Consider the following 24,330-nt stretch of genomic DNA (forward strand, 5'->3'; position numbering starts at 1 on the left):
ACACCCAGCCGAGGGTCAAACCAGGAGTCAGCTGGCCCAGGGTCCTCAGAGGCCTCACTGTCGCCTATGGGTAGGGGTGTCTACGCTGTACTTTTGGGCTTCTTAAATGGGACCTTTCACCACCCTTCTACAATCCATCTCAAAAGCCCTTGGCTTCTGGGCCAAGGTATCCCAGAGCTGGTCACTGAGCTGTGGCCTGAAAGAAACCAGCCAAGATCAGGCCGGTTCTGCCAGGCTGTGGCGCCCGAGGAGAAATCCTGTCTCTTCTGAGAAGCAGGAGGAGCCAGAGGGCTGCTGACCACCTTCGGACGGGAACCCGCCTGCCCCCAAAATGCCCTGCCCCAGTCTTACCTCCCAGTAATATATAATATAGATGGATAAAGCCTGTACTCAGTGCATCAGCAAAGCTGGGTCACAAGTGCAAAAAGGTGGTGGGAATCACTGATCGCTGAAAAAAATGATCAGAATGATCACGCCAACTCTGCTGTCCTTTCTAATAGGATTTGGGGCCTTAAAAGGTTCAAATCTGGCTCCTCATAATAAGCTCTCCCTTCTGAGAAGCCCGACACACGGCAGAAGCTCTTGCTCTGCCCATGCTGTGACCTTTGTCAGCAGTCTGTGCAGATTAACTCACATTTCACTGACATCCAGAGCACTGCCCTCTGCCAGGCCCTGGGCAGATGCGGAGTAGACCGAAGTGGGTAAGACACCCCTCGAAGGCTCACAGCCTCACGCGGGAGGCAGACGCGTACAGTTCAGGGTAATTACTATAATTACTATTTTCGGAATGCCTTCTACGTGCCACGATTTCTACATACATCATCTTTATTCTTCCTGGGGGGTGGGCGATGAGTACATCTCCAAGTTATGGATGGAGAAACTGAAGTTCAGAGAGGTCAAGGCCATCCAGCCAGTAAGTGGCCCTGGCTGCTCCATGACCTGTGTCACCTCCAGCCACAAAGCTTCGGGCACCACAGGGGTCTGCTCCCCGATGTTCAGGCCTGTGGGGAAGGCCGAGTCTATTCAGCTGTCATTCTCAGGCATGGGCCAGCATGGGGCCTTGCCCCAGGCAAGTCACCAGCACCTGTTGAGTTGCAAAAAGGGATCCCTCGGGGGCCTCCGTGCATCATGCGCTGAGGAGGCAGCGGGAGGAGGAGGTGCGCGTTGGCGGACCTAGGCAGTGGGGCTTAGAGCCTGGCAAAGTCTCCCCCTCAGTGAGGGGCACTGCTGCCGCTACACCCGGAGCCTCGGTGGAAAGTGGAAGGTTTGGGCCGGGGCCAGAAACGGCAGGAAATGGAGCACTCTACCAGACGCTTTTCCTGAAAAGAAAGGTTTAATGAGAGAACCGCTAGAGAATGTGGGCAGGATTAGGGGCATTAAAACAGGGTTATCAGATTGAGCACATAAAAATACGGGATGCCCAATTAAATTCGAATTTCTTACAAACAATGAATAATTTTTTAGAATGCTTACAGCTGTAACATTTGAGACATACTAAAAACTATTCATTACTTCTCTGAAATGCGATTCTAACTGGGCATGTTGCATTTTTTTTCTGGCAACATGAAGTTAAGGACACTCAAAGACTATCTATAGCAGGCAGCTAGGCGGGGAGGGTGGGTGGGGAGAAGGGGGGGTGACGCCCCAGGACCTGGTGGAGGTGGAGCTTCCTGTAGGCAGAGGAATGCAGCCAGCCAACGCCAGAGCTCAGCAAAGCGGGGAGGGAATGGCAGAGGGGGTGGTGGGTGAGGGGAGGAATAAATACCCCCATCTCATTCCCTCCACACCTCTGAGTGCCCGCTGCACCTCCCTTTCTCAAGGGTGTCCCTGATGTGATCTTCTGTGGGTCCTTGGCACTGAGCAGGACAGGGAATGGATCTGGGTGGAGAGACAGACGGAAAATATCCAATACAGCTCACGGATAGACTTCTATCCTCTCCTCACGTTACCCTCAGCAGTTGGGATTAATCATAGCACTTCCTCTCTCCCCTTGGACCTACGATGGCTCCCACTGCCCATAGCACCAAGAGCAATCTCTTCAGCGTTCAAGGAGTCTTCCCGCTCTCATCCTCTGAAACATCCACCACTCTGGAGCTGGCAGCACTTGGAGAACAAAGACTTCATTGTGGCTCAATCCAGCCTCGGCCTTGGGGACTTTGATTATGCTGTTCCCTTGGGCGGTCATGGAATTTGGAGCTGGAAAACGGCCCTCAGGGGAATCAGTTCTCACCCCCTTATGGGTCAGACAGGAAACTGCAGCCTTGGCCAGGGGAAAGGGCACGCTTAAAGCTACTTCTTCTCCAGCCAATCGGCTCTGCCCGGTCTTTAAAGGCCCAGCTGCAGCCTCTGCCAGGAAGCCTTCCAGGGCTGCCCAGCTGGCACTCGGACACGGTTCTGAGCGGTTCTCCCCTTTCATCACCGACTGCCTCGTTCCTGCTCGCCACCGGTCACTGCGTCCATTTTCCCTGACCAGAATACAAGGCTCTTTTTCTAAGCTTTCCCTTCAGCACAGTTCTGGGAATGTAAACCCAGTGATTTTCTTTTTAAATTACATCCTTTGATTACAGTTCAACAATTTAATCATAGTTATTAAATAACTAAAGATCTGCCTAATTTGGTACTCGTGGTATAATGAAAAAAAAATCACACAAAACATAGGGTTTGGAGCCAGATAACCTGGGTTTGTTTACTTTTTTTTTTCTCCCCAATAAATCTTTGTTGAATTTACTCTGGTAAAATAAATTTTTACTGCAGCTGGAAGTGTCTCACAGGATTGGGGATCCAGTGTCCAGTCTTGATAGACAAAGGACCTTCCCGATGGATGTTTAAACACCTTCTGCTTGCCACACTACTTCCGCTGCGACGTGATAGCATTTGAAATCGAGAGTACCGGACATCTTTTTCATATATTTTTCTTACAAGGACACGTTGATTCAGATGATTTATGTGCTTTTTCCTTGGCAGAAAGTGTTTTCTCTAGTTTTTTTTTTTTTTTTGCCGTTTTTAACTTGTGACCCTGGATGACTTTCAAGGGGTCTGTGGACTCTTAAATAGAATAAACTGTTTTCAGTGTTCAGTGCAGCACCTCAGCCCCTTCTCTCTGCTCATCCTGCACCCCACCCTTCGAGAACCCCCTCTCCACTTAGGGTTTGCCAGCTGCCACTACACACACGCCAGAGCACGAGCTTGGGGAGGGGTTAAAAATGTACAGTTTACTGACGATACACATTTACACACATCAGCTATTGATTTTTGCCCGTTAACGATACAGCTTTTATCATCTTTTATTTTTTAGAAACAGCTCTTTTACTCCGAAGCAATATTATGCAAGTATCTGTTAGCACATGTGTGTAGTGTTTACATATTTTGAATTTTTATATCTCTGAAGAAAAAAATACTTAACAAAAAAATCACAGGCCATCTGGCGCAGTACATCCCCTATTTCAGCAATCGCCTGCGTCCTCGGGAACAAGCGACAGTTAAGGCACAGCGCCCTCATCGATCCTACATGCTTCTAGGAGCTCGCTCCTCACTTCCTCGTGTGCGTCCCCGCCCCCCGTACACACTGCCAGCGGCCTTGGTGACATGGTTCAGACACATCTACGTACGATTTTTTATAAGTTAATAACTTGATCATTTCCCCCAAGCACAATGGTCATATTGTATTTGTGAGACTCACTCTTTTGGATGATGAAAGAAAGAAGGAAGGAAGGAAGGAAGGAAGGAAGGAAGGAAGGAAGGAAGGAAGGAAGGAAGGAAGGAAGGGAGGTTAGGAACTGTCCTAAAGGCTAATTGAAGCTGTCACCTCTGACATCAGAAGCTACATGCAGCCCCTTCCTCACTAGGAAGTATGGAAGCAATTAGGTTCAGCCTTAGGCGGAACCCTGTACGCAGGCGTGAGCGAGCAGGTGTGTGATGTCAGCTTGCCTGTGAGGTCTGCGTGTGTCGAGACACCGTGCTGGGTTACAATAACATGTCCCGAGGGTCCATCCGCTCTGCGTCTCAAATCTCCTTCCTCTGCCACTTCTACCTTCTGAGATCCTCGCTGTTCTTCAAACCTACCTCCTCCTAGGCGCTTTGTCTGAAACTTCCTTCCCTTTGACCGTGGTCACTTTCCGTCATCCGCTGGGACCTTTAAGATGAGAGCAGGGCCGGGTCCGGAGAGAGTGTAAAGGGTCACAAGGGCAGAACCAAGCGAAGGGACTGTTATGAGACCTATATTGGAAATGGCTGTTGAAGAAAAACAGCATAAAACAGACCGCTGGCGCGCAGCAGAGGAATCTCGGGATGGGCGCCCCAAAGGGAGGGGCAGCTGCAAGGACGGAGAGCCGCTGGCCACGCGGGCGGAGGGGGAGGGGCCCCGCTGGCCGTCCGTACACACTGGGATTGTTTTTCCTGAGGGCGAGAACGGGGCAGACAAGAAATATTCGTGAATGGTAATGATTCCATGAGTGGTTTTCCAGAGGTTGGGGGATTTACAGGGGCTGTAAGCCCCCAGAACCCAACATGCTGAGTCTTAAGAAAAGAAATAAAGTTCCTGAGTCTGGGCTGCAGAGGGAACAGCGATGGTGTCCAGCCTAACCTGTGCGGCCGAGGGACCAGCCGGGTCCAGTGAAGGCCCTGGTTAGGCCGGCAGAACGCGATATCATCAGTCAAAGGAAGGGCGTTAAAGACACTCCAGATCTGACTTCTTTCTGCATCAAATTTCATGAGGCTTACACGTCAAATATGGAGATGATGGATGCTTTCGATTTTCTTCTTTCTACACTTCTGGATGGCAAAACCATTTTTCTCTCTCTGGAGTGTCTCACCGGACTCCCCCGTTGCACTCCCCCGTGACGTCCTCCATTCTTCTCTCTGCACGTCTGGCTCTCCTTGGATGTTTCACCGATGCCCATGGTCATGGTCCGAAAGCGCCTGGCCTCAGGGCAAGGCCGAAATGCAGTCTGAGTCCCATTTGTCGAGTCCTGCTTCAGACCACAGGAGGGGTGTGCCTTCTCATAATTCTCACCTTCCCAGGAGGGGAGCCTGCTTCTAATTCTCACAAAGGTACTGCATGTGTCCGCCAACGCCAGGCTGATGGTCCCCGGGGAGCGACTCTAGACAGAGGTGTCTGCGGCTGCCACCGTCGCCCACCTCGGATGTGTGTCAGACCCCAGTGGGCTAAGCCGTCTTTGCCGGGCACCCCTGCCATTGCTGGGAGCATGACTGTCACTCTACGGCACCACCATGACGATGCGTGGGACTCTCCACGAGGTGCCCCAGTGGCACTATGTTCTCTGGGATCCTCAAAACCAGCGGTCCCCAATCCTTTTGGCACCAGGGACCGGCGCTCCTGTGAGAATCTAATGCCTGACGATCTGAGGCGGAGCCGAGGCGGTGATGCTGGCGCTGGGAGCGACTCCAGAGACAGACGAAGCTGCACTTGCTCGCCAGCTGCTGTGCGGCTGGTTCCTAACAGGCCACGGGTGGTACCGGTCTGCACCTGAAGGCTGGAGACCCCTGCTCAAAGCCACCTCATTCCAGGAAACGTGCTGCACTTTGCCACGTGATGTCGAAGCCGCGCCTCGACCGTTCAGAGCTTTAGTGAAGCCACGCGCTCCATTTTCACTTCACTAGGGGATCAGCTCAGCTGTCAACAGCGTGCGCTGGGCAAGGGAATAAATCTGCGTGACACACCTTCCATGGTTCCTCCTCCCGGAGGGCCGAGGGACTCACTGATTCGAATTTGTGTCTGGGCTCTTGAGGATATACTGCCTTAAATTTAAATGCTCCTCCAAGCAGACAGATTTCCGGGGCTCTCCCCACCAGTGACCCACACACGTCCACCCCCGACTTATGGATAATGTTTTACTTTTATAACCAGAAAGAACAAATTAGTCTTCTTTCCTTCCTCCCTTCCTCTCAGATTAAATGGTAACTAACATTCCACCAACTTCAGAAATTCTCAAGGTAGAACGCATGGAAACAGGTATGAGCGACATGGCCGCTTCCTGCTCTACAGCCTTCCCTGTCCACCTTCTGTGTTGGTCAAGGAGCAGGCGGCCATGAACTCAAGGACCCCTCCCCAGCCTCAAGAGATAAACCTTGATTAGCTCACGCCATCTGCGTTCATTCCTTCCCCTTTGCCCGTGGTCTCAGCACTTCGTGGTGCCCAGTCACTGGTCCGGCACTGCCGTCCTCTCAGGGATGGCCTCCCCAGAGGCAAAAGTCCCCCCTGCCCAGAGACCAGCCTGTTCGCGCTCAGCTCCAGGTAGGCCCTGCGATCCCCATCGTGTGTATGGCTCCGCTGACTCATGTCTTTAATTCTTCCGAATCGACTTTGATCTGCCCCCCATCATTCCCACAGCCCCACTAGGACCGAGTGGAAACTTCGTCTTCTGTGCCAGTTTCAAAGGTGACTCCCGGAGGCCAATTGCACAAACTTGGGCAATGATCGAAGGCAGATCAGGCCTGCTCTCTAAAATACTCTCGGGCGGCGACCTACCACGGGTCCGGCTACCTGCTTGTGGCCGGGAGGAGAAAACGCCGGGAGGACACGTACTAATATCTGCTTCATCCTGTACCGCCTTGCGTTTCGAGGAGGGCGGGAGTCCGGAGGCACAGGGCCAGAGCTCCCAGGGGCAGTGCTGGGATTGGCCAGGAGAGGGGGGCGAGGGGGCGTGGCACTGGTTGGCCAGTCCAGCAAGGGGCGGAGGAGCGGACGGAAGTCACGGTCGGTTACCCTCCCAGCTCAGAGCCCGGGTTTCTGGAGCTCCTGGATCACCCCCTGTACACGCACATCTGGCCCTGATGCCAAGAGCTGAGGCCGAACGAGTCCCGCAGAGAGGCCAGACACAGTGTGCTGGGCCCTGTAGGAGAGGATGACAAGGTCTCTCAGGATCCCGCGGCCTGGTGGGGAGGCAGCCTCGTGCACTGATACACAGACCGTGGTGAGCAGGATGACCTGGCATATGGATGAGGAAGACTGAAAAGTGGATTCCTGTGTGGGGGTTGGATGGGGCCTATGAGATCTAAAAAGCCTTCTTGGATGAGTTTGGGTTTAAGCTGCCTTTTGTTAGGAGGTCGACAGGAGACAGAGAGGGAAATACAGAGGTGACAGCTTCTGGACAGGAGATACAATCGAGCCTGAAATATCGTAGCCATGTGGGTAGAGGAAAAGGCAGTGCAAAATCAGCTTACAAAACAGCTGTGATCAACTCGCAAAGAACACTGAGTGCCTGACAGAGCGGGGCGTGGGTTTAACTTCAGTGTGAGGTTTCATCAGTGATACGGGCTCCCGGTTTGGAGGTCCTTGTCCCCAGTCCCAGCTCTCATCTCCTCCCCCGCCCCCCAAGCGTTCAGCTGCTCCTCGAAGAATTTACATCCACGGCTCTGCGTATTTTATCACTACTATTCGATTTTCCGATTTTGCTTGGCATTCATTGAATTTCCACTACAGACGATGAGGCTGTCACGCCTTCCCACTCTGCATGAACGTGTTTCCCATCCCTTCAAAGATAGTTACATCATAATTTTATTTAGATCCTTATTTTGTGTCGACAATATTATTACTGTCTCAGTGACAGTCGCAGCTGAATTATGCCGTGTACGACGGCAATTTTTCTTGCTTGCTTATTTTTGTGCTTTTTCCCGAAATCGATCGCTGTCATTTGGTTCGTTGGCTGGCTGGTTGGTTGGCTTCGTTTAGATTTCAAAGTATCTATCACTGACTAAACCTCAAAGTTTTTGTCAAGTATATAAATCTCCTTTCGAGGTGTTCAGAAGCCGGCGATGTCCTACCAGTTTTGTCTTCCCGTTTGTCCCTCCTGAAGCACTGCCCCCCTCTGGAAAACTCCCCTGGAGGCCTGGGCATAACCATGACCCGGACACTCCTTCACCTCTCCCCTGGGTTAGCGCTCCCTGGCCTTCCTCCTTCTCGTTTTGCCCCCACATTTTGGTGGAGCACATCCCCCAATAGCTTCCTGAGAAAAAGTGCATTCCAGGCAAATTTTTTGACACATGGACATCTGGAAACTTTTTTTTTTTAAATTACAGTTGACATTCAGCGTTATGTCAGCTTCAGGTGCTCAGCACAGAGGTTAGAGAAAGTCTATTCTACCCTTGCAGTTGATTGTTTCGCTATTTTTTTCTTAGGGTGGTGAATAAAACTGATATTTATATTAGCGATCCCTGTATCCAGCTTTACAAGAAATCTGCCGATTGGTAAGGGCGCCCTCCAGTGTGGCTCCGTTGTAATGTCAACTTGGTCTTCGCAGTAGCAACAGCCGGCCCCGTGCGTTCGGCCCCTTCCCGCTGGCCTGGTGGACTGACTGCTTCGTGGGCACGAAGGAGAAACACCAGGCTGAGGTCCGCCCTCCGGGCACGAGCGACCCCAGGAACCCGTCTTCTCCTCTAGCCAGACTGGAGGTTTTGTCTCGTTCCACTCCACACATGTTTAAACTCCTAAAAATCATTGTTTATGTGCATAATATCCATTGATTTATACTCTATTAGAAACTAAAGATGAGAATTTTTTAAATGGGTATTAATCCATTCGAAATAGCAATAATAAACCCGTATTAACACAACGTTTTAATGAGAAATAACTAGACCTTTTTAAAACAAAAGAGTAAGAAAGGTGGCATTGTTTTACCTTGTTGCGAATCCCTCTTACGTCTGGCTTAGTAGAAAAGCCGGATTCTTACATTAGCTTCTGCATTCAGTCTCTTGTTACGTCACACGCCATGTAGCCTCTGGAACACACTGTACACTCACGAGAGAATGAGCGAAAAAGACATAAAATCTCCGTGTTATTGTGAATACAGTTTGACCTTGGCACCCCCGGAAAGATTCTTGGGAACGATTTCCCTAGGGTCCCCGGACCACTTTGTAAACTGCTGAGCAAAGAAGCCGGTCACAGGAGCCGCAGGCCTGGCTACAGATCTAGAACTGAAAATCTTTTTTTGAATGGCTGTCTTCGACCTTCAGTTTCCTTCTTCTTTGGCATCCAGAGAAACATACGGTGCACTGAGATGGGCAGAGCAGGGAGACAGTGTCCCCCCATGGCTACTGTCTGTCCAGTGAGGTCCTGACGTGCAGGCCGCTCCCCGGCAGAAGGGTGACACTTCCAGGGAGGCATCGCAGCCACCTCTGTTTGGCTGAGCACTTTCCAGCGTCTGTCACCCATCTCTCCTGCTGGACTACCGTTCGGAGGCTGGAGATTTCGAGATAACATATGCCAAGCACCAGCGGTAACATGGCCAGGGCCCTGCCTTCAGTTCGGGCTGCTCCTGGACCCCCGAGCAGAAGTGGAGGACAGCCACTCTTTTCTCTAAAACAAGAAAACTGAGAAAGATTTCTCAATTGTCTCAAGAAACAGTCCTGTCCCTGAGCCAACCCTTGCCACTCAAAAGCACTGCTTGGGGGGGCTATACCCAGGTCCTCTGTTTTCTACCCCACCCCCCACCCCCAAGGTCCCCGGTCAATGCTTTGTACCTTAACCTTCACCAAGATTTAATTAATCACTCTTTACAAATAGTAGACAGTAGCCTGCAAAGCCTTCAGCGAAATCTCTAGAAATGGGGATTTCAGACTGGTGGGAGAGCCACCAAAGGGGACATGTTAGGGTGGGAGATTTGGGGGTGTGCCACAGCAATCCTCACTCTGTGGGACTTGGTCCCCTGACAGAGTTGATTGAGATTTCCAAGAAGGAGTTGGCATCTTGCTCTGCTTGATTCAGCTGATCGCATCATAGTTGCTCAATGTTTGTTGAATTGGGTTGAATTTGGATTATCTGGGTTACAATTTTTCCACCTTTAAAATGAAGGGGTTGAACTAGAATTCTCAGGGTCTCACTGGCTCTAGTGTTCTGTAACTCTGTTTATGTATGTATGTTAGAAAATGACTTATAAATAACAACAAAATAGTTTCTGTAAATATGTTTGTCTGCCTGCGTTTAATGAATTATTGAACACAACAAGCGAGAGGCCTATTACGGCCTCCCGATACGGCACACAGCACATCACAGGAGCGTGAACCCTGCCCATCTCTATGCAGTGTAGGTTTTTTGAATGAACAAAGAAACGGGGACCTCGTGCTCCAAAGACAGCCATACTTTCAAAAAATTTATAGGTTTCAGATTTTCATCCAGGCCTATGGCTCATATGACTGTATTCTTAATTCAGCAGTTTTCAAGGTGGTCTGGGTTCTCTCGGGAGTCTCCAAGACCCCTTCAGGGAACCTTGAGGTTAAAGCAGAGGCCCCACTTCGGCTCACCTCTTCCCCACCCTGACGGCAGGCCCCCGGCCTTCTCCTCCATGGGAGCAGCCAAAGTGATCTTTAACAAATGCCGCCTGACCTTCTCCCTGCCCACTGCTTCCCAGGGCTTTGCTGGAATTCCCAGTGATGCCGCTCAGGGCATGACAGAGAGAATGATGTCCCGTGCCGGGGACACATCCTGAAGCAGCCCGCCACGGCTCAAACGGCGTGGAAGCCCCCTGTTTCCGCTTTCGATGCACAGGGATTCTGCATTTTAAGTTCTATAGGATAGCCATTTTATCCATTTTAAATTTATGTATTTAATGATGTACTCTCGAGCAAACTCAAGAAAGGCAAGTCACGTTTATCTTGTGACTTCTGGATTTCTTTGCACATCATCAGATGCCTCAGGAAGCAAGGGTGCCATCTCCCTCTCGTTTGAGAAACAACAGTCTCCAAGAAAGAACCCAGCTCTTCCGAGGGGCATGGCCGGGGACCCCAGGGCCGCCTGCTCCAACCTTGACACCCATTCGTGATCTCCTCTCCCCTGGAGGCTCCTATCCTATGTGGATGGGTCCTCCTGGGGTTCTGGTATCCTTATCGACCCAACACAGTCCTCTCTTGTCCCTGTCCCTCTTTAGCATCGGTCACTCCGCTGCCCATTCTGTCGCGCGACTCCGAGTTTGCGCGGGTGGTGGAGAGCGCTCCCCGGGGAGGAAGCCGGATTCCTGGCCCTGGTGACGCTGGGTACAGATGAGGCCTGTGGAGTGGGGAGGTCAGGCGGAGGGGAGTGTGCGGGCGGGGCGGGGAGCGCGAGGGCGCGCCCCGCAGTTCCCGCTCTGGCCGCACGGTGGAGCACTCGGCTCTGCACCCAGCCCGCGACTTCTCCAGGCGTCCGGGCCGCCCTGGGCACCTTGCCCGGGGAAGGGCCGTCTGGGGCAAGTGGAGTCCCGGGGGGAAGGCAGAACCCGTGGGGCACCCACACCCTGCCCCGCGGGTGGGGCCCAGCAGGAGACGTACGCGAGGCCTGAGGCGCTCACATGCTGGGGACACTTTCTGGAACAGAAGACTCCACTCTCTGTCCATTTCCAGACGGTGAGAACCACCGTTGGCGGTTGGCGACCTCCCACCTCCCACACCTCCAGCCCATCGGCCTCTCCACGTCGTCGTGGTCCCGAAAGCTGCAGTGAGTGTGCGCTTTGCCACTTCGCAGTTGTGTGACCCCAGACAGCTGACCGCGCCACTCTGGGCCCAGGTCTCCTCGTCTGAGCAAAGCAGAGATGCGACCGACTACCCAGAGGATGTAACAGAAGACAAAAGCTGTGGGGGATGCGACGGGGCGCACGGTCGCCCCTGCTCGCGCTGGGGGTCCCCAGAACCCCCACCAGGACATGACCCTGCCCTCACTAGTGTGTGGCCTCCACGGCCCTCAGAGCTCTGCAAGGCCAGGCCTCGGGGACACGGGTTAGCCAAGTTCCGACCATGCCAGGTAGGCACGAGGCACCTCCCAAAACCTTCCAGGGTCTTCCCTAGGACCTTCGAGTGCCACATTTTCTGGGTCACCTCCGCCCTCAAACCAGCTGCTTTTTGGGGGGACGAAAGACACGTGCAAGAGTGCTCCCCACCTCTTGTAAATTTGAGAAGAAAACTGTTCTTTCGCTGTGGAGTCCGTGGATAAGGCAGGAGGGAGGGAGCGCGTGCGTTCTCGGCCACGCTGCTTGACATGGATTTCAGCGCGAGTGAAGGAAAGGCTTGCGTTCCACTTTGATGGTCGCCTATTCAGACAAGCGGGAGAGACAGGCCCCGCGGGGGTGTGGGGGAGCTTGGCACTGCTCCCCACGCAGCCTTCACACTGGGGCCCTACCAGCCTGGACTCTGACTCCCCGTCCCCCCATCTCCCGCCCTCCTCCACGCTCCTGCCTCCTGCTCTGTGTTTCCTGGTGTCTCCCCACCCCCACCCCCAGCCCCAGGCCTCCTGGAAGGAGGCCCACAAGTTCTCCATGAGCCAGTCATCCTGAGGGGCCCCCAGCATGCTTCCTGACCTCTCCACTCCCCGTTCTCTCAGGGGACCCTTGCTTGGCTTTGTCCGCACCTCGAGCCTGTCGACATCTTGGGGAACCCCGCCGTTGCTCCGTATCAGCTGTCCCTCCAGCATGCCTCACTGCGGGTCTCCCCAGGGCAGTGCCTGGAACCCCTGGCAGCCTCCCTCCTGACGGTCCCATGCGCCCACGCCTGGCCACGCTGGGTCCTAGCCAGCCAGTCTCTGCTTTGGGCCTTCCTGTGTGTCCCTCTACTGTTCCCACGCAGCGACCTCGCCCCATCAGCCAGACCGCGAGCTCCTGGAAGCCAGGGCCATGGCTCAGCCTGCCTAGCAATCCCACTGAGTGTGCGGCCAGGTGCTGGGCACTTAGTGGACTCAAGAGAGTGCTGGGCCTGTGGAATCTAAGGAGGTGGGATCAAGGTTGGGCGGGGATAGGGGGGTGCTGGGGGGGGCAGGGCATGGAATGAGGCTGAGGTTCCTGTAGGAGGGTGGTGGCCCTGAAGTTACTGTGAATGACAATAAACGCCAATTGCAGGAAGGAAAAGAAACTGTTCTATGTAAAAAAAAAAAAGAATTAAATAACTAAATAGAAGAGGGTCACCGATAGGTCACCAGCTACAGTTACTCCTTCTGGACCTGGAGCTGTTGAAATGCATGAAGGATGTGAAGGGTCTCTGAGCAGCCAGGGTTAATGTCACAGACTCCAGGCACCAAGCTCCTGTACTTTACCTTGAGTTGAACCCCTAGGTTCGATGTACTCAGGAATTCCTGTTTTCATGAACATTTCTAACGAACACAGGCATCTGGCCTGGAAATCCACAACAGATTAGGAGCAACAAATAAAAGTGTCTTACGTTGCTTTGGGCCGACATTCTGACGGTGAAGAGAGGTGACAGCTGACAGACAGCCTTAGTGAGAGGTGAGTCTGATGATGCGTACAGGGCTCTCATAAGGACTCCAAGAGCCAGCACCCCGGAGGCATCCGGCGTGGTCACCCAGCCACACGCAGACTGGGCGATGCCCTCGAAGTCCTCTGTCTCTTTGCGACGGAATATGGAAACGGATGTTCATCATGCTTAAACCTGAGTCATGAAAAAAGTTAAATGACATTCAAGACTCTGTTTAAGTAGTCGAAAAACCACGTTATATTCATTTGAAGTAAATTTCCCTCCGGGATGGTTCAGATCTCCCTAAGGAAGCTTAAAAGGATGCAGCCTTTGCTAATTCGAAAACCGAGCTACGGCTTCCGCTCCTGGCTTCCCAAGCACTTTGTGCGCATGCTCTCTTCTGGGAGGCTGCGCAACTTACCACCCTTCTAGAGAGGAGGGCAGGTGACGGACAGACGCACTGAGGGCCTAATGGCCGAAGTTAAAGGGCAAGGCTCAATGTCAGGTGTCCTTGGCAGTTCCGCCAGTTCTACTTCCCCCGCCCCCACCCCTGTCTGTCTCCAGGATGATTCAGCCCCCCGAGGGCTCCAGATGGGTATCACTGTCCTGGTGTTGCAAAATGCCCTCTTCCCTGGCTCTTGTTTTCCCTCCCAGTCTGCTGCCCCTCCCCCTGCCCCATAGCAGCCCAGGGCTGCTGGGTGTGACTTTTGCTCCCATTAAGACACCTCAGCACTAGGCATTCCGCCGCGGATAACACATTGGTTCAAGCCCCGGATGTCTCCGGATTGCTTCTTCAGGAAGGGCCAGATGTGAGAAATGTTCGTTGTTTATAAGCCTCTCAGTCCCTGGCATCTTGCTTTGTCATCCTCAATGGACTAAGACACTGGGTCTACCTGACATCTGAGTCATGATCTTTCCATGACATTACAACTGCCTCTCAGGAGGAATGTTCAGGAGACGAACTTCCTTGGGAAAGTGAGTGGGAGAGCAGCCCTACGGCTTCTGAAAACTGGAATTCCCACTTTCAAATCCTGCCTCGAGAGACTGAATCACTCAGATAATATAAACTTTCAGAACCTAAGAAAGAAAAATGGGGAGGAAGAGGTACGCTTCCATTTTTCAATAACAGAGAAGCCTCAGAGGCAAAGGCTGTCCATTATCATGCCCGCTCAGGAGTGTCCTGGTGATCCATCGCTATGTAACCAGTCACCTCAAATCTCAGTGGCTCAATCAACCACAATCATTTTATTATTATCTCTCACCAGTCTGGGGGTTGGCTGGGCTCAGCCAAGCAGTTCTCACTCAGGGTCCGTCATGCAGTTGCAGACAGGTACCGGCTGGGGCCAGAGTCATCTGGAAAGTCTCCTCGCTGACATGGCTGGCGGCCGATGTTAGTGGTCAGCTGAGACCCAGTGGGAGCGATGGACCAGAACACCTGCAAGTGGCCTCTCCATGTGGCCTGGGCTTCCTGACAGAATGGCAGCTGGACTCCAAGAGCAAAGGTCTCAAAACAGTAGGGCGGGAGTACATGGCATTTTTCTGACCTGACTTTGAAAGTCACATGGTGTCATTTCTGCAGTGACTTCTAATCATCGAGCCAGTCACAAAGGCTCACCCGGGTCCAAGGAGAGGAGACATAGACCACTACTCACTGGGAGAGTGTCAAGAAGAGTATGTGACATAGGATATATCGTAAAGGCCATCTTTGAAAAACAATCTGCCACATGGCAGGCTCTCCTGGAAGAACTCACCATTTGAAGAAAACAGGTGACGAATTGTGAATTGAGACTCTCACAAGGACCCCTCCCTGTAGTCACGTCTGACAATAGCTCCTTCGGGGAACAGGCCATAAGAGACACGGTCAGCAGCAAGATTTACCGTTCTGTCTAAGCTGTCATTGAAATAAATAGGATTAGGGCTGCAGTGACTTCATCATCCGGACTGTTCTAACAACATGTAATTTGCAGCCATGCTGTGGCCAGCGAAGCCGCCAGGGCATGTGAGTCGGAATGCCTGGTCACCCCTGGGACAGGTTCGTTGGCTGGCAATCTTGCAGGCCCTTGACCTTGTCCACCAGCAGACAGATATTAAATCCACCCCTTATCAGCAATTTTTATGCAGACAAAAGCTGGGAGTGATTTTGCTTTTGAAGTCCCAGAGTCAAAAAGTGTTTCTCATCTTTCCCCAACCCCTCTCCGTGAGGTCCCAGTTCCAAGCTTGAGAGCCCTGGAAATCCAGTCAAATCAGGGTCTGGGGGAAGGGGAGGAGGCAGGGTGGCCCCATCCAGCAGGGTCCAGCGCCAGAGAAGGCTGGACTTAGCTCAGCAGGCTCCAAGGACAGCACCCAAGCAGCTGGCTAGGGGAGCAGGGGGCAGGCCAGACTCTGGGCAAGGCCAGCATCTGACAGGGTCAGGCCGGGGACACAAACACCCTGGGGCTCAGGACTCTGGGGACAGGGTGAGGGGTCATGGGAACTACCAACCCAGAACTGTCTCCAATACGCCAACTGGTTTTGCCTACATCTTCTCAGGTAGTTCTTACAACCACCATCCTGGCTTCACAGATGAGGAAATCAGGCTTGAAAATACTAAATGGTTGGGGTGGCTCCATAGTGTAGCGGTTAGCACGTCTGCTTTACATGCAGGAGGTCCCGGGTTCGCACCCCAGGTGGAGCCACAGGCCAGGCCCCAGGTGCAGGCACTCAGCCCTAGTGGGAGGAGACGCCCCGCCTTCAGAGATCCAGTTCTTAAGGGGAGAGGGCAATGTTTGTAGGTCAGGGGGGGTGGAAGGGTAGGGGAGGGGGGGAGATACCAAATGGCTTTGCCCCAGACCTCAGTCAGGAAGGTCCAGAGCTGAGATTCGAACCCAAGACTGTCTACCATTTTCCGTTGCACCTGGCAGCAGAGAAGGAAAGAGGGAGTGGGCCCGCTGGGCAGGACCGCGTTGGCTGGGAACCCAGCCCGGGAGGGCTGTGAGAGTGCCCGATGCGCACAGGGCGCCTGACGGGCGGGAGCGCGACAGGAAAGGCAGGTTTCCTGCCAGCCCCGGGCTCTGCGGCAGCCAGGCCGGACCAGGAATTTCCGGCAGAGCAGCCCAGTCACCCCTCTCATAGCCCTGAGACGTGGGCGCCTTCCCCCCGGGACCCCCTGCCACCCACATTCATAGTCCCCGGTGTGTCAAAACATAGCAGACCACCGTCTCCCAAAAACGCAGCGGAAGGAAAGAATGGGACCGTGGGGTCCAGGTCTCTCCAACCATCCTTCGCGGGTCTCGTGTCATCCGCTGTGGCACACCGTCCCTTCTCCAGGCGGGCGAGGTGTTGTCCCTGTGAAGGGCAGGAGCAGCACGGCCCATGCCCACTCGTGGGGACGAGGGAATTCCTGTGCGCCCTCTTGGCCAGCGAGAGACAGAATCTTGGAAGCCGTGGTCGAGAGGGATGAATGGCACAGGAGAAGTGGCTGTTGTGGGGGCCTTGGAGGCCTGGTTTGCCCAGAAGTGTCCGTCAGAGGCCAGGCTGGTGTTTGGCCCTAGGTAGTCCCGCCCCACACCCAACTCCTCCGGGCAGGGCCCGGCAGGGGCCAAAGGCCACGTTCCCACGCCGGCTCCGCTGGAGTCGGGCCAGGCCGCAGTCCGCACCTCTCACGGCTGTGCCGGCTCAGAGCCCAGAGCACCTCAGGGTCTGGTCTGAGGGGAACCAGTTTCAATGACCTGCCACAAATCAATGCCTCTTTATTTCCCGAAAAGCTCCACGGTCCCAGCAGCAAGAGACAGACCTGCAGTCTCTTCTCACCTAGGCGACCTCCTGTGGGCTCCTAGGAAAATGGAGAGGTAGCCACCACACACCTGCACCAACGAGCTGAACTCGGGGCCTTGACTGTGACCCCTGGTTGGTGGGGGTGGGCAGAACAGGGCGACTTGAACTATCCAGAGACCTGAATTTGTTTACTCCTTCAACAGGTACACGTTTGTTTGAATGTCCACCACCTTCCAGGCTGCAGCTGCCTTGGGATATGACAGACATCAAGACCACCCCTGCAGAGCCTGGGAAGCTCGCTTAAGCAAGTGAGTTGTCTGGCCCCATTTTCCACGCTGTCAGTGAGAGGGCTGAACAGAGTGATCCTTGAGGCGACCGTCCAGCCGGTCACCTCTGTTCTGGCCTCTGATGGAAGCTGGACCAGGACAGGCCTGAACCCTGAGGCGGGGTAGGAGAAGAGGTCCTAAATTGCCCATGTCATCTGGCTGTCACAGATCGACTCATAGGTCACCACATCCAAGGAGAGGTCACAAGAGTCAAAATTAGACCCAAAGTTGCAGACGGGGACACTCTAGGCCCTGAAGTAGTTGCTTGGTTGGAAGAAGCTGACAGAAAAACATGAACAGATCTCCAAAGCCAAGACCCTCCCCTTGCGGACCCCTCGCTGGCCACAGCCAGGCTAAGGAAGGACTTGCCCTCTAGCCTCCCGTCCAGCACGGCCATGGAGGAGGTGCTGGAGAGCCTGAACTTTTTGGAATCGTCTAGATGAAACTTCCCAACAGGAAACCCAAAAAGGTCTTGGCCAGTGGGCAGAAGCAAAGCTGGATGTGCCCTGCCCAGAGGGACCTGCTCTGGGGAGGCTCAAAGGAAGTCTCCAGAAGCCTGAGTGGAGCCTGGGGCCTGGGGCCCAGCAGGGATGGAGCCCTGCCCTCTGGCTATGGTACCTCACTCAAAGGAAGTCTCCAGAAGCCTGAGTGGAGCCTGGGGCCTGAGGCCCAGCAGGGATGGAGCCCTGCCCTCTGGCTATGGTACCTCACTCAAAGGAAGTCTCCAGAAGCCTGAGTGGAGCCTGGGGCCTGAGGCCCAGCAGGGATGGAGCCCTGCCCTCTGGCTATGGTACCTCAGGTGCCGGGCAGATCACTAAGTTTGCCAGAGCCTGAATATCAAATGAGTCAGGAAGATAAGACGCTACACCAGCCAGCCTCATGAGTCACTCCACCTTCAGGGAGCAGGTTGCCACCTCGGTCCCCTCCTCCTTCACACAGGTAGAGACAGCATGCACCTGACTATGGAGGCTCTTCCGGCAAGACAGTGTGAGCGCCTCGGACACATCCTTGCTGGGAGAACCTGGGATGCCCAGGCCCCCTGGTAAAGGCTCCAGGGCTGCCCCTTGCCTGCTGTTGGCCCGGGCAACTCGCTTAGGCTCCATATAATAGGTCAGTAATGCCTGTCCTTCTCTGAAGTTCTGGAGAAAATCAGGTGAGCTCAAGGAAGCGAACCTGCTAGGTGAATAGTTGGAGGCTGTGCGTGTGTGAGTGTGTGCGCGCGCACGCACACACACACACACGAGGAACTCTTACCCCCGTCGTTCAGGTTATTATTATTTGGGCACTGAAGTCGATTGTTCTATAATATCCATAGTCACTTTTAGAGACCCTCCTGAATGCCCCGGTCAGCTAGATAAGGAATGGAAATCCCAGGTGGATTCCTGTGTCCCCCCCAGATTCATATGTTGAACCCCTAACCCCCAGTACCTGGGAATGTGACTAGATTCTGAGACAGGGCCTTGCAGGAGGTGATTAAGGTTACAGGAAGTCATATGGGTGGGCCTTAAACTAACTTCTTAGGAGAGGGAGAGAAACCGGGAAAGGCCACGAGAGGACACAGGGAGGCGGCGGCCGTCCTCAAGCCCAGGAGGGAGGCCCTAGGAGAACGCAACCCTGCCGACACCTCGATCTTGGGCTTCCAGCCTCCAGGACTGTGAGAAGATAAATTCCTGTTGTTCAAGCCGCCCAGCGTATGGTGCTTTGCCGTGACAAACCCAGGACACTAAGACGGTTGCTTAAGGGATGACCGGGAATGTCCCGGACGCTCTTCTCCAGGCCTCCTCATGGGGGCGTTTCCTTGGACCTGGCTCTGCGAGGCAGGGGCATGCTCCTCTCCCAGCCCTCACATTTGGGACAGGGTCACCTTTACTCTCTCCTAGAGGGTGGCTCCCTCCTGGCTGGCCATTGGCCCTCTGAGGCGCCCATGGCGCTCGAGGCCTCTGTCTGGGGCAGGGCTCCGTTAGGCCCTCAGCCCACTTGGCCTTACCCTCCCTTGGCTCCCAGCCAGACTGAGAACCCCTTCAGGAGGACTCAGCAAGTGTTCCCTGAGCTCGGCCTCTCAGAGTTCTTCCAGGAATCCACCTGGGGTTTCCATTCCTTATCTAGCTGACCGGGGCATTCAAGAGGGTCCCGGGGACAAAGGAGAGGCAGGAACAGATTGCGGAGCAGGAGGATGGGCGTGATGGCCCGGCTCCCCGCGGGCCCGCATCCCCGGGGACAGGTGTCCCGCGGCACTCCCTTCAGCCTGAGCCAGAACTGGGAGCCCTGACTCGTGGACCTCCTGGCCCTGTGGTCACTGAAATGGCCCTTCTGCTCAGAGAGTCCCTCAGCCTGAAGTCAGGAGCCTCACTGCTCTCGGGAGGAGCTGAGGCCTATGCACCAGAGGCTGCTCATGCCCCCAAGGGGTCATGCCCAGGAGGTCACGAGGAAAAGCAGTCACCGTGCTCAAAACTGAATCGACACCAGGCCCTCTGGTACCAGACTCAAGGAGGGAAAGGCTCGCTCTCCTTCCCCAGCCCCCGTGGTCTCTGCCCTCTTCTCCCAGGAGGAACTTCCTTGAACCTGGAGACCTTCTGGCTCATCACCAGGTCCTGGTCGCCCAGCAGCAGTGCAGGCAAGAGGTGCGGGAGAAGCTGCTGAGTCTGGCCGGGTGGAAGGCACGGCTTCCTTCCCTTGGATGGGTGGACGCTTCGATGTGTTCACTCATCCATTTATTCAATAAGAATTTACGAAGCATCTCTCCGTGCCAGCCTCTGTGCTAGGCTCTGGCCTAGAGTGGGTGAGAACGCCACGGAAAGGAGCAGTTGTTTGTGCAAGGGCCGATGACTAATGCGAGGGATGAAGAAGCCCTTTCTCTGGAGGCAAGTGGGTGCCTGACGATGAAACACACACACACACACACGCACCCCAATAAAACTCCTCTGAGAAGCTCTTTGTGGCTGAGCTGGATCCTGGGGCAGCTCCGTACTGTGTTACCTTTGTGTTCCAGGGTTCACCGTACGGGAGCGGTTACTCTATGTCCTGCTGGAGGGGGCATCTGAGGAGGGTCGGGTGAGCAGAAACGAGCATCTCACACAGTGATCTCACCCCTCTACCCTGCAGCCCGCCCCCAGGTATTTCCCCAGCCTTCGAAAGAGCTAATGTCGCTTGAGTGTCGAAGGCACCTGACAGTGCTGGGACAGACTTCTCTGGCGGTGAGGCCGAGATCGGCAGGGATGTTTGAGACATCTCATCCTGTCGGTCAGGCCCGCGCTTTGGGTTGCCCCAAAACCATGTACCTTAACTCTCTGCCTCCACTTTGCCTGCACCCATGTGGCTGCATGTGGCTGGAGAAAAACGTACTCCATGCTGACCGATCCCACTCAGCTAACAGAACTCTCAAACGGGCACCCAACCCGTCCCTGGTATTTTCGCTCTACCTTCTTCTCTGTCCTCGAATGCCACTTGTCCCTCAGTTAGTCATTTTGTCTTATATTGCATTGAGAAAATAGAAACTACTGGAAGGTGGCCCTTCATTTTCCCACCACCAAAGCCATAAGCCGACTTGCATCTGCATCCACCTCCCTAGCCACAGCCTCAGTTTCTATCTAAAGCCAACCCTGCCTTGAGCTCTGGATTTCATCTCTCTCGTTCAAGAAATTATCTCATTATCTTCCCTTCTTTATCATAATTCCCCCTAAGAATCTTTCCCGTCAGCTTACGTAAAAGCTCTCAATGCTCCTGTCTCTTAGAAACAAAACAAAAACAAAACAAACAAAAACACTTCCCGCTTGATGCTCCCTCCCTCTCCAGCAGCTACTGCTCCAATTGTTTGCTCTCCACCATGGGGAAGTATCTTTAAGACGCTCTCTACAGGCCGCTCTGCCTTCCTCACTCCCATTCTCTTCACATCCACCCCAGCACTCCACTGAAACGGCTCTTGTCAAGGCCTCCGGCGACCTGCACATCACGGGGGAGGCCAGTGGGCACTTCTCGGCCCACTTGCTGGGTCTACCAGCAGTGCTGGGAAGTTTGGCTGCGTCTCCTCATTAAAGTGTTCTTGTAGCTTCAGTGAAAACCACTTTCCTGCTTTTCTCCCCTCTCTCTGTCTCTCTCTGTCTCTCTCTCTCTGTCTCTGTCTCTCTCTCATCCTCTGTTGGTTTCAATCAAACTCTAAACACTGTGTCAGGGCCTGGTCACAGGCTCTCCGCTATTCCGTAGACATTCCCTACACAGATGAGCTCATCGAGGCTTTAAAACCACCCATACGCCGATGCCTCCCCCATGCGCATCTGCAACTCTGACCTCTCCACTGAGCTACGGGCTCACATCTAGTTGTCATCTCCATTTGGACATCGACCAGGCATTTCAAAATCAACGTAGGTAAAACAAAACTTTCCATTTCTGTCCCCACCCCAACCTGGCCCTTCCCATTTCGATAACTGGCACACAGTTTCCCAAGACTGGAAGGCATCCTGGATTCGCCTGCTTCTCTCCCTGGTCACATGAGCTTCGTCGCCAAGTCTTGCAAACACAGCTCGATACATCTCAATCCCTCCTTTCTTCTCCATCTCTGTCGCTGCCAGAGTCTCACCCACAGGATTGTCAGAGTCTCCCAATCCTCTTCTTGTCCCCTATGATCCATTTAACCTAACAGCCAGCGTGATCTTTGAAGATTTTAAATAAGATCATGTCACTTTCTGATTGTTATTCAAATAAAACCTAGATGCCTTGTCATGACCTGTAATTCCATATGAAACAGGGTCCCTTTCTGCCTCTCTGGCCTCAGCCCTCCCCGTTCTTTCTCTGCACCGACCTTCATCCTACTGGGCACACTTGGGGAGCAGGCCTACTGCCCCCTAAAGGGGAGTACTCCCTCAGCTCTCTGCCTGTCTCAGCTCAAACATGGCCTCCTTGAAGAGGCATTCTCTTGACCCCGCAAGGCTCCCTGGGCTACGTGACCCTGAATGGTTTTATTTCTAGTGCTTATCATCATCGAAATGACCTGTTTCGTATGTTTGTTTACTCGCTTGTTGTCTCTCCCCCTCCCTAAGGTGGATGCTCCGCGAGAGCAGGGAACCCCTCTGTCATGCTCACTTGCCATACCTCTTGCATCTGGAACAGAGCCCGGCACATTAGCAGGTGTTTGTTAAAAAAAAAAATAGCTGGTGAATAAATGGTAAACAGAGACTGAGCAGTGGGGATAAAGCAGAATCTGATGTCCTAGCTCCCAAGCACTTCCATAAATGCTGGGATGGGAGCTGTGGGCCCTGGAAGGGGCGCTGCCCGGAGTGCCAGCACGTGCAGGGCAGGCTTCCTAGGGACGTCATGCTCAAGCTGAGACCTACCAGAAAGTACGCAGGGACAAGTCAGGCAGAGGAACATGTCTCCAGCAGGGACACCTGAAGCTACAAAGAGCCGGGGTGAGGGAGGGCACAGTGAGGGGTTTCCTGCGGACCACCTGGCCTGCCCCACTGGAGAACGGCAGTCCTGTTTCCTCCCTGGGCTGCTTGGAGGAGGGGAGGCCATCGCCCGGGTCAGAGCGCTCGTCCCTTCCTTTATCCCTTTAACACCAGCCGGTGGGCTCTGAAAATGTTCCAGGGCCTGTGCTCGGCACTGGGGGGGCAGAATCAACAAGGCTCAGGCCTTGGGTTGAAGAGGCGAAGCTGAGCTCTGAAGGTGGAGGAAGCCCCAGCTCAAGACCTCACCACCGGGAGACCCCAGGCACTTGGCGCAGGGGGTGGATCCCTCTGCCACACACATGCCTGGGCCTCGAGGCTGGAGCAGGGACACTCCTGCCAGCCCTGCAGGGACTTGTCCCCGAACTCGCCCTTCTGCCTGAGGAACCTGTCTTACTGCTCACGCGCTCACACACTCACCACGCATGCAGACGTGCATGTCACCTCTGCTCTGGTCACATGTACACACCCACGCCTGCCCTCATGACCTCACATGACACACCTGACCTCACACACTCACGCACCCCACCCCAGCCAGTGAACCCAGGATGCAGATCCTCGCAGGGCGCACGACGCGCACCCGCAGTCCAGAATCTCCTACACTGCTTGAAAGGAGCACATGGCTTCCAGAAACCTTCCCTTCCCAAGACGTTTATAACATTACAGACAAATTAGTACAAAGTAATGTAATCTGAACTATATAGACCACGTGACGGGGTAATTCAAGCAGACTTCTTGGAAGAAGAGAATTTGAGCCAGGTCTTGAAGAAAGTCCTAGAATGGCGAAAAATGAAAAGAGGTTTTTTGTTTGTTTGTTTGTTTGTTTTGTTTTGTTTAGATACTGAATTAACCAGGCTCTTTAGGCTACCAAAAAAGATAATGTATTGTTTGACCCAGGGAGGGCCTGGCTTCAGGCACTGTTGGATCCAGGGGCTAGAATGATGTCAACAGGGCTCTGCCTACCTTTATCGATATTTCCCAGACTGACCTTATCAATTTAAGTGGACAAACTGTCTTCCCCAAGAGCTATAGCAGAAAGACTTGTAGGACCCTGATTGGCCTCTTCTGAGGTCACGTGCTCATACTTGAACCAATCCTCACAGTCAAAGATATGGAGTTCTTTAATTGGCTACACCTGAGGCATGTTGCTACTGCTCTAGCAGGCTGGTCCTATCCAAGCCACATGGAATGGGTTTCCTAAGGGGAAATGGGTCTCTGCTATCTGAAGAAGCAGGAAATGGTCACTTACGGAGCTCTGATATCCCTGCCTTAAATATGAGTTCCTCTCTTAGTTATAGCACCCCACATTTTTTTAACAATTCCACATAATTTATTCAGTTTTCTTATAAGAAATAATCTTGAGTCAGGCATGAGTAGCATCTTCATTTTACTATAGACCAAGAGCACTGCCAAACATTGAACTTGATTTTTCTATTCTACTACAATAAAGGCCAGAGAATCACTTTGAGTCCTTTGGCCATCTCCTCTAGAAGGGCAAATGACCTTGGAGCTTTTGGGTAAGCCTCCCTCAGTAGAAGTGGTTGGGAGTAGGAGATGAGAGATTAGTTTCTGATACATTAAGTTTGAGGTGCCCTTAGGGTACCCAAGTGGAATGGCCCAGGTAGCAGTTGAGTATATAAGACTGG

At 53.5% G+C, this 24,330-nt stretch overlaps 2 long non-coding RNA genes across 2 annotated transcripts in view; one reads left to right on the top strand and one right to left on the bottom strand.

Annotated features, from left to right (window-relative positions):
- Nucleotides 1–1,220: 1,220 nt before the first annotated feature.
- Nucleotides 1,221–24,330, bottom strand: part of LOC107510827 — a 44,130-nt gene continuing 21,020 nt past the window's right edge. Inside the window, exons 2-5 of the long non-coding RNA XR_001596934.2 lie at nucleotides 13,135–13,362; nucleotides 11,865–12,014; nucleotides 8,636–8,745; nucleotides 1,221–1,319 (exon numbers count right to left, since the gene is read on the bottom strand). This is a non-coding gene — a long non-coding RNA (uncharacterized LOC107510827). The remainder of the gene's footprint in view (nucleotides 1,320–8,635; nucleotides 8,746–11,864; nucleotides 12,015–13,134; nucleotides 13,363–24,330) is intronic.
- On the top strand, nucleotides 6,739–8,570 carry LOC118605444. Its single transcript, XR_004952158.1, has 2 exons — nucleotides 6,739–6,932; nucleotides 8,259–8,570. It is a non-coding gene; the product is annotated as an uncharacterized LOC118605444 (long non-coding RNA).

Source organism: Rousettus aegyptiacus, unplaced genomic scaffold (genome assembly GCF_014176215.1).
Source record: "Rousettus aegyptiacus isolate mRouAeg1 unplaced genomic scaffold, mRouAeg1.p scaffold_m13_p_7, whole genome shotgun sequence".
Taxonomy (NCBI): domain Eukaryota; kingdom Metazoa; phylum Chordata; class Mammalia; order Chiroptera; family Pteropodidae; genus Rousettus; species Rousettus aegyptiacus.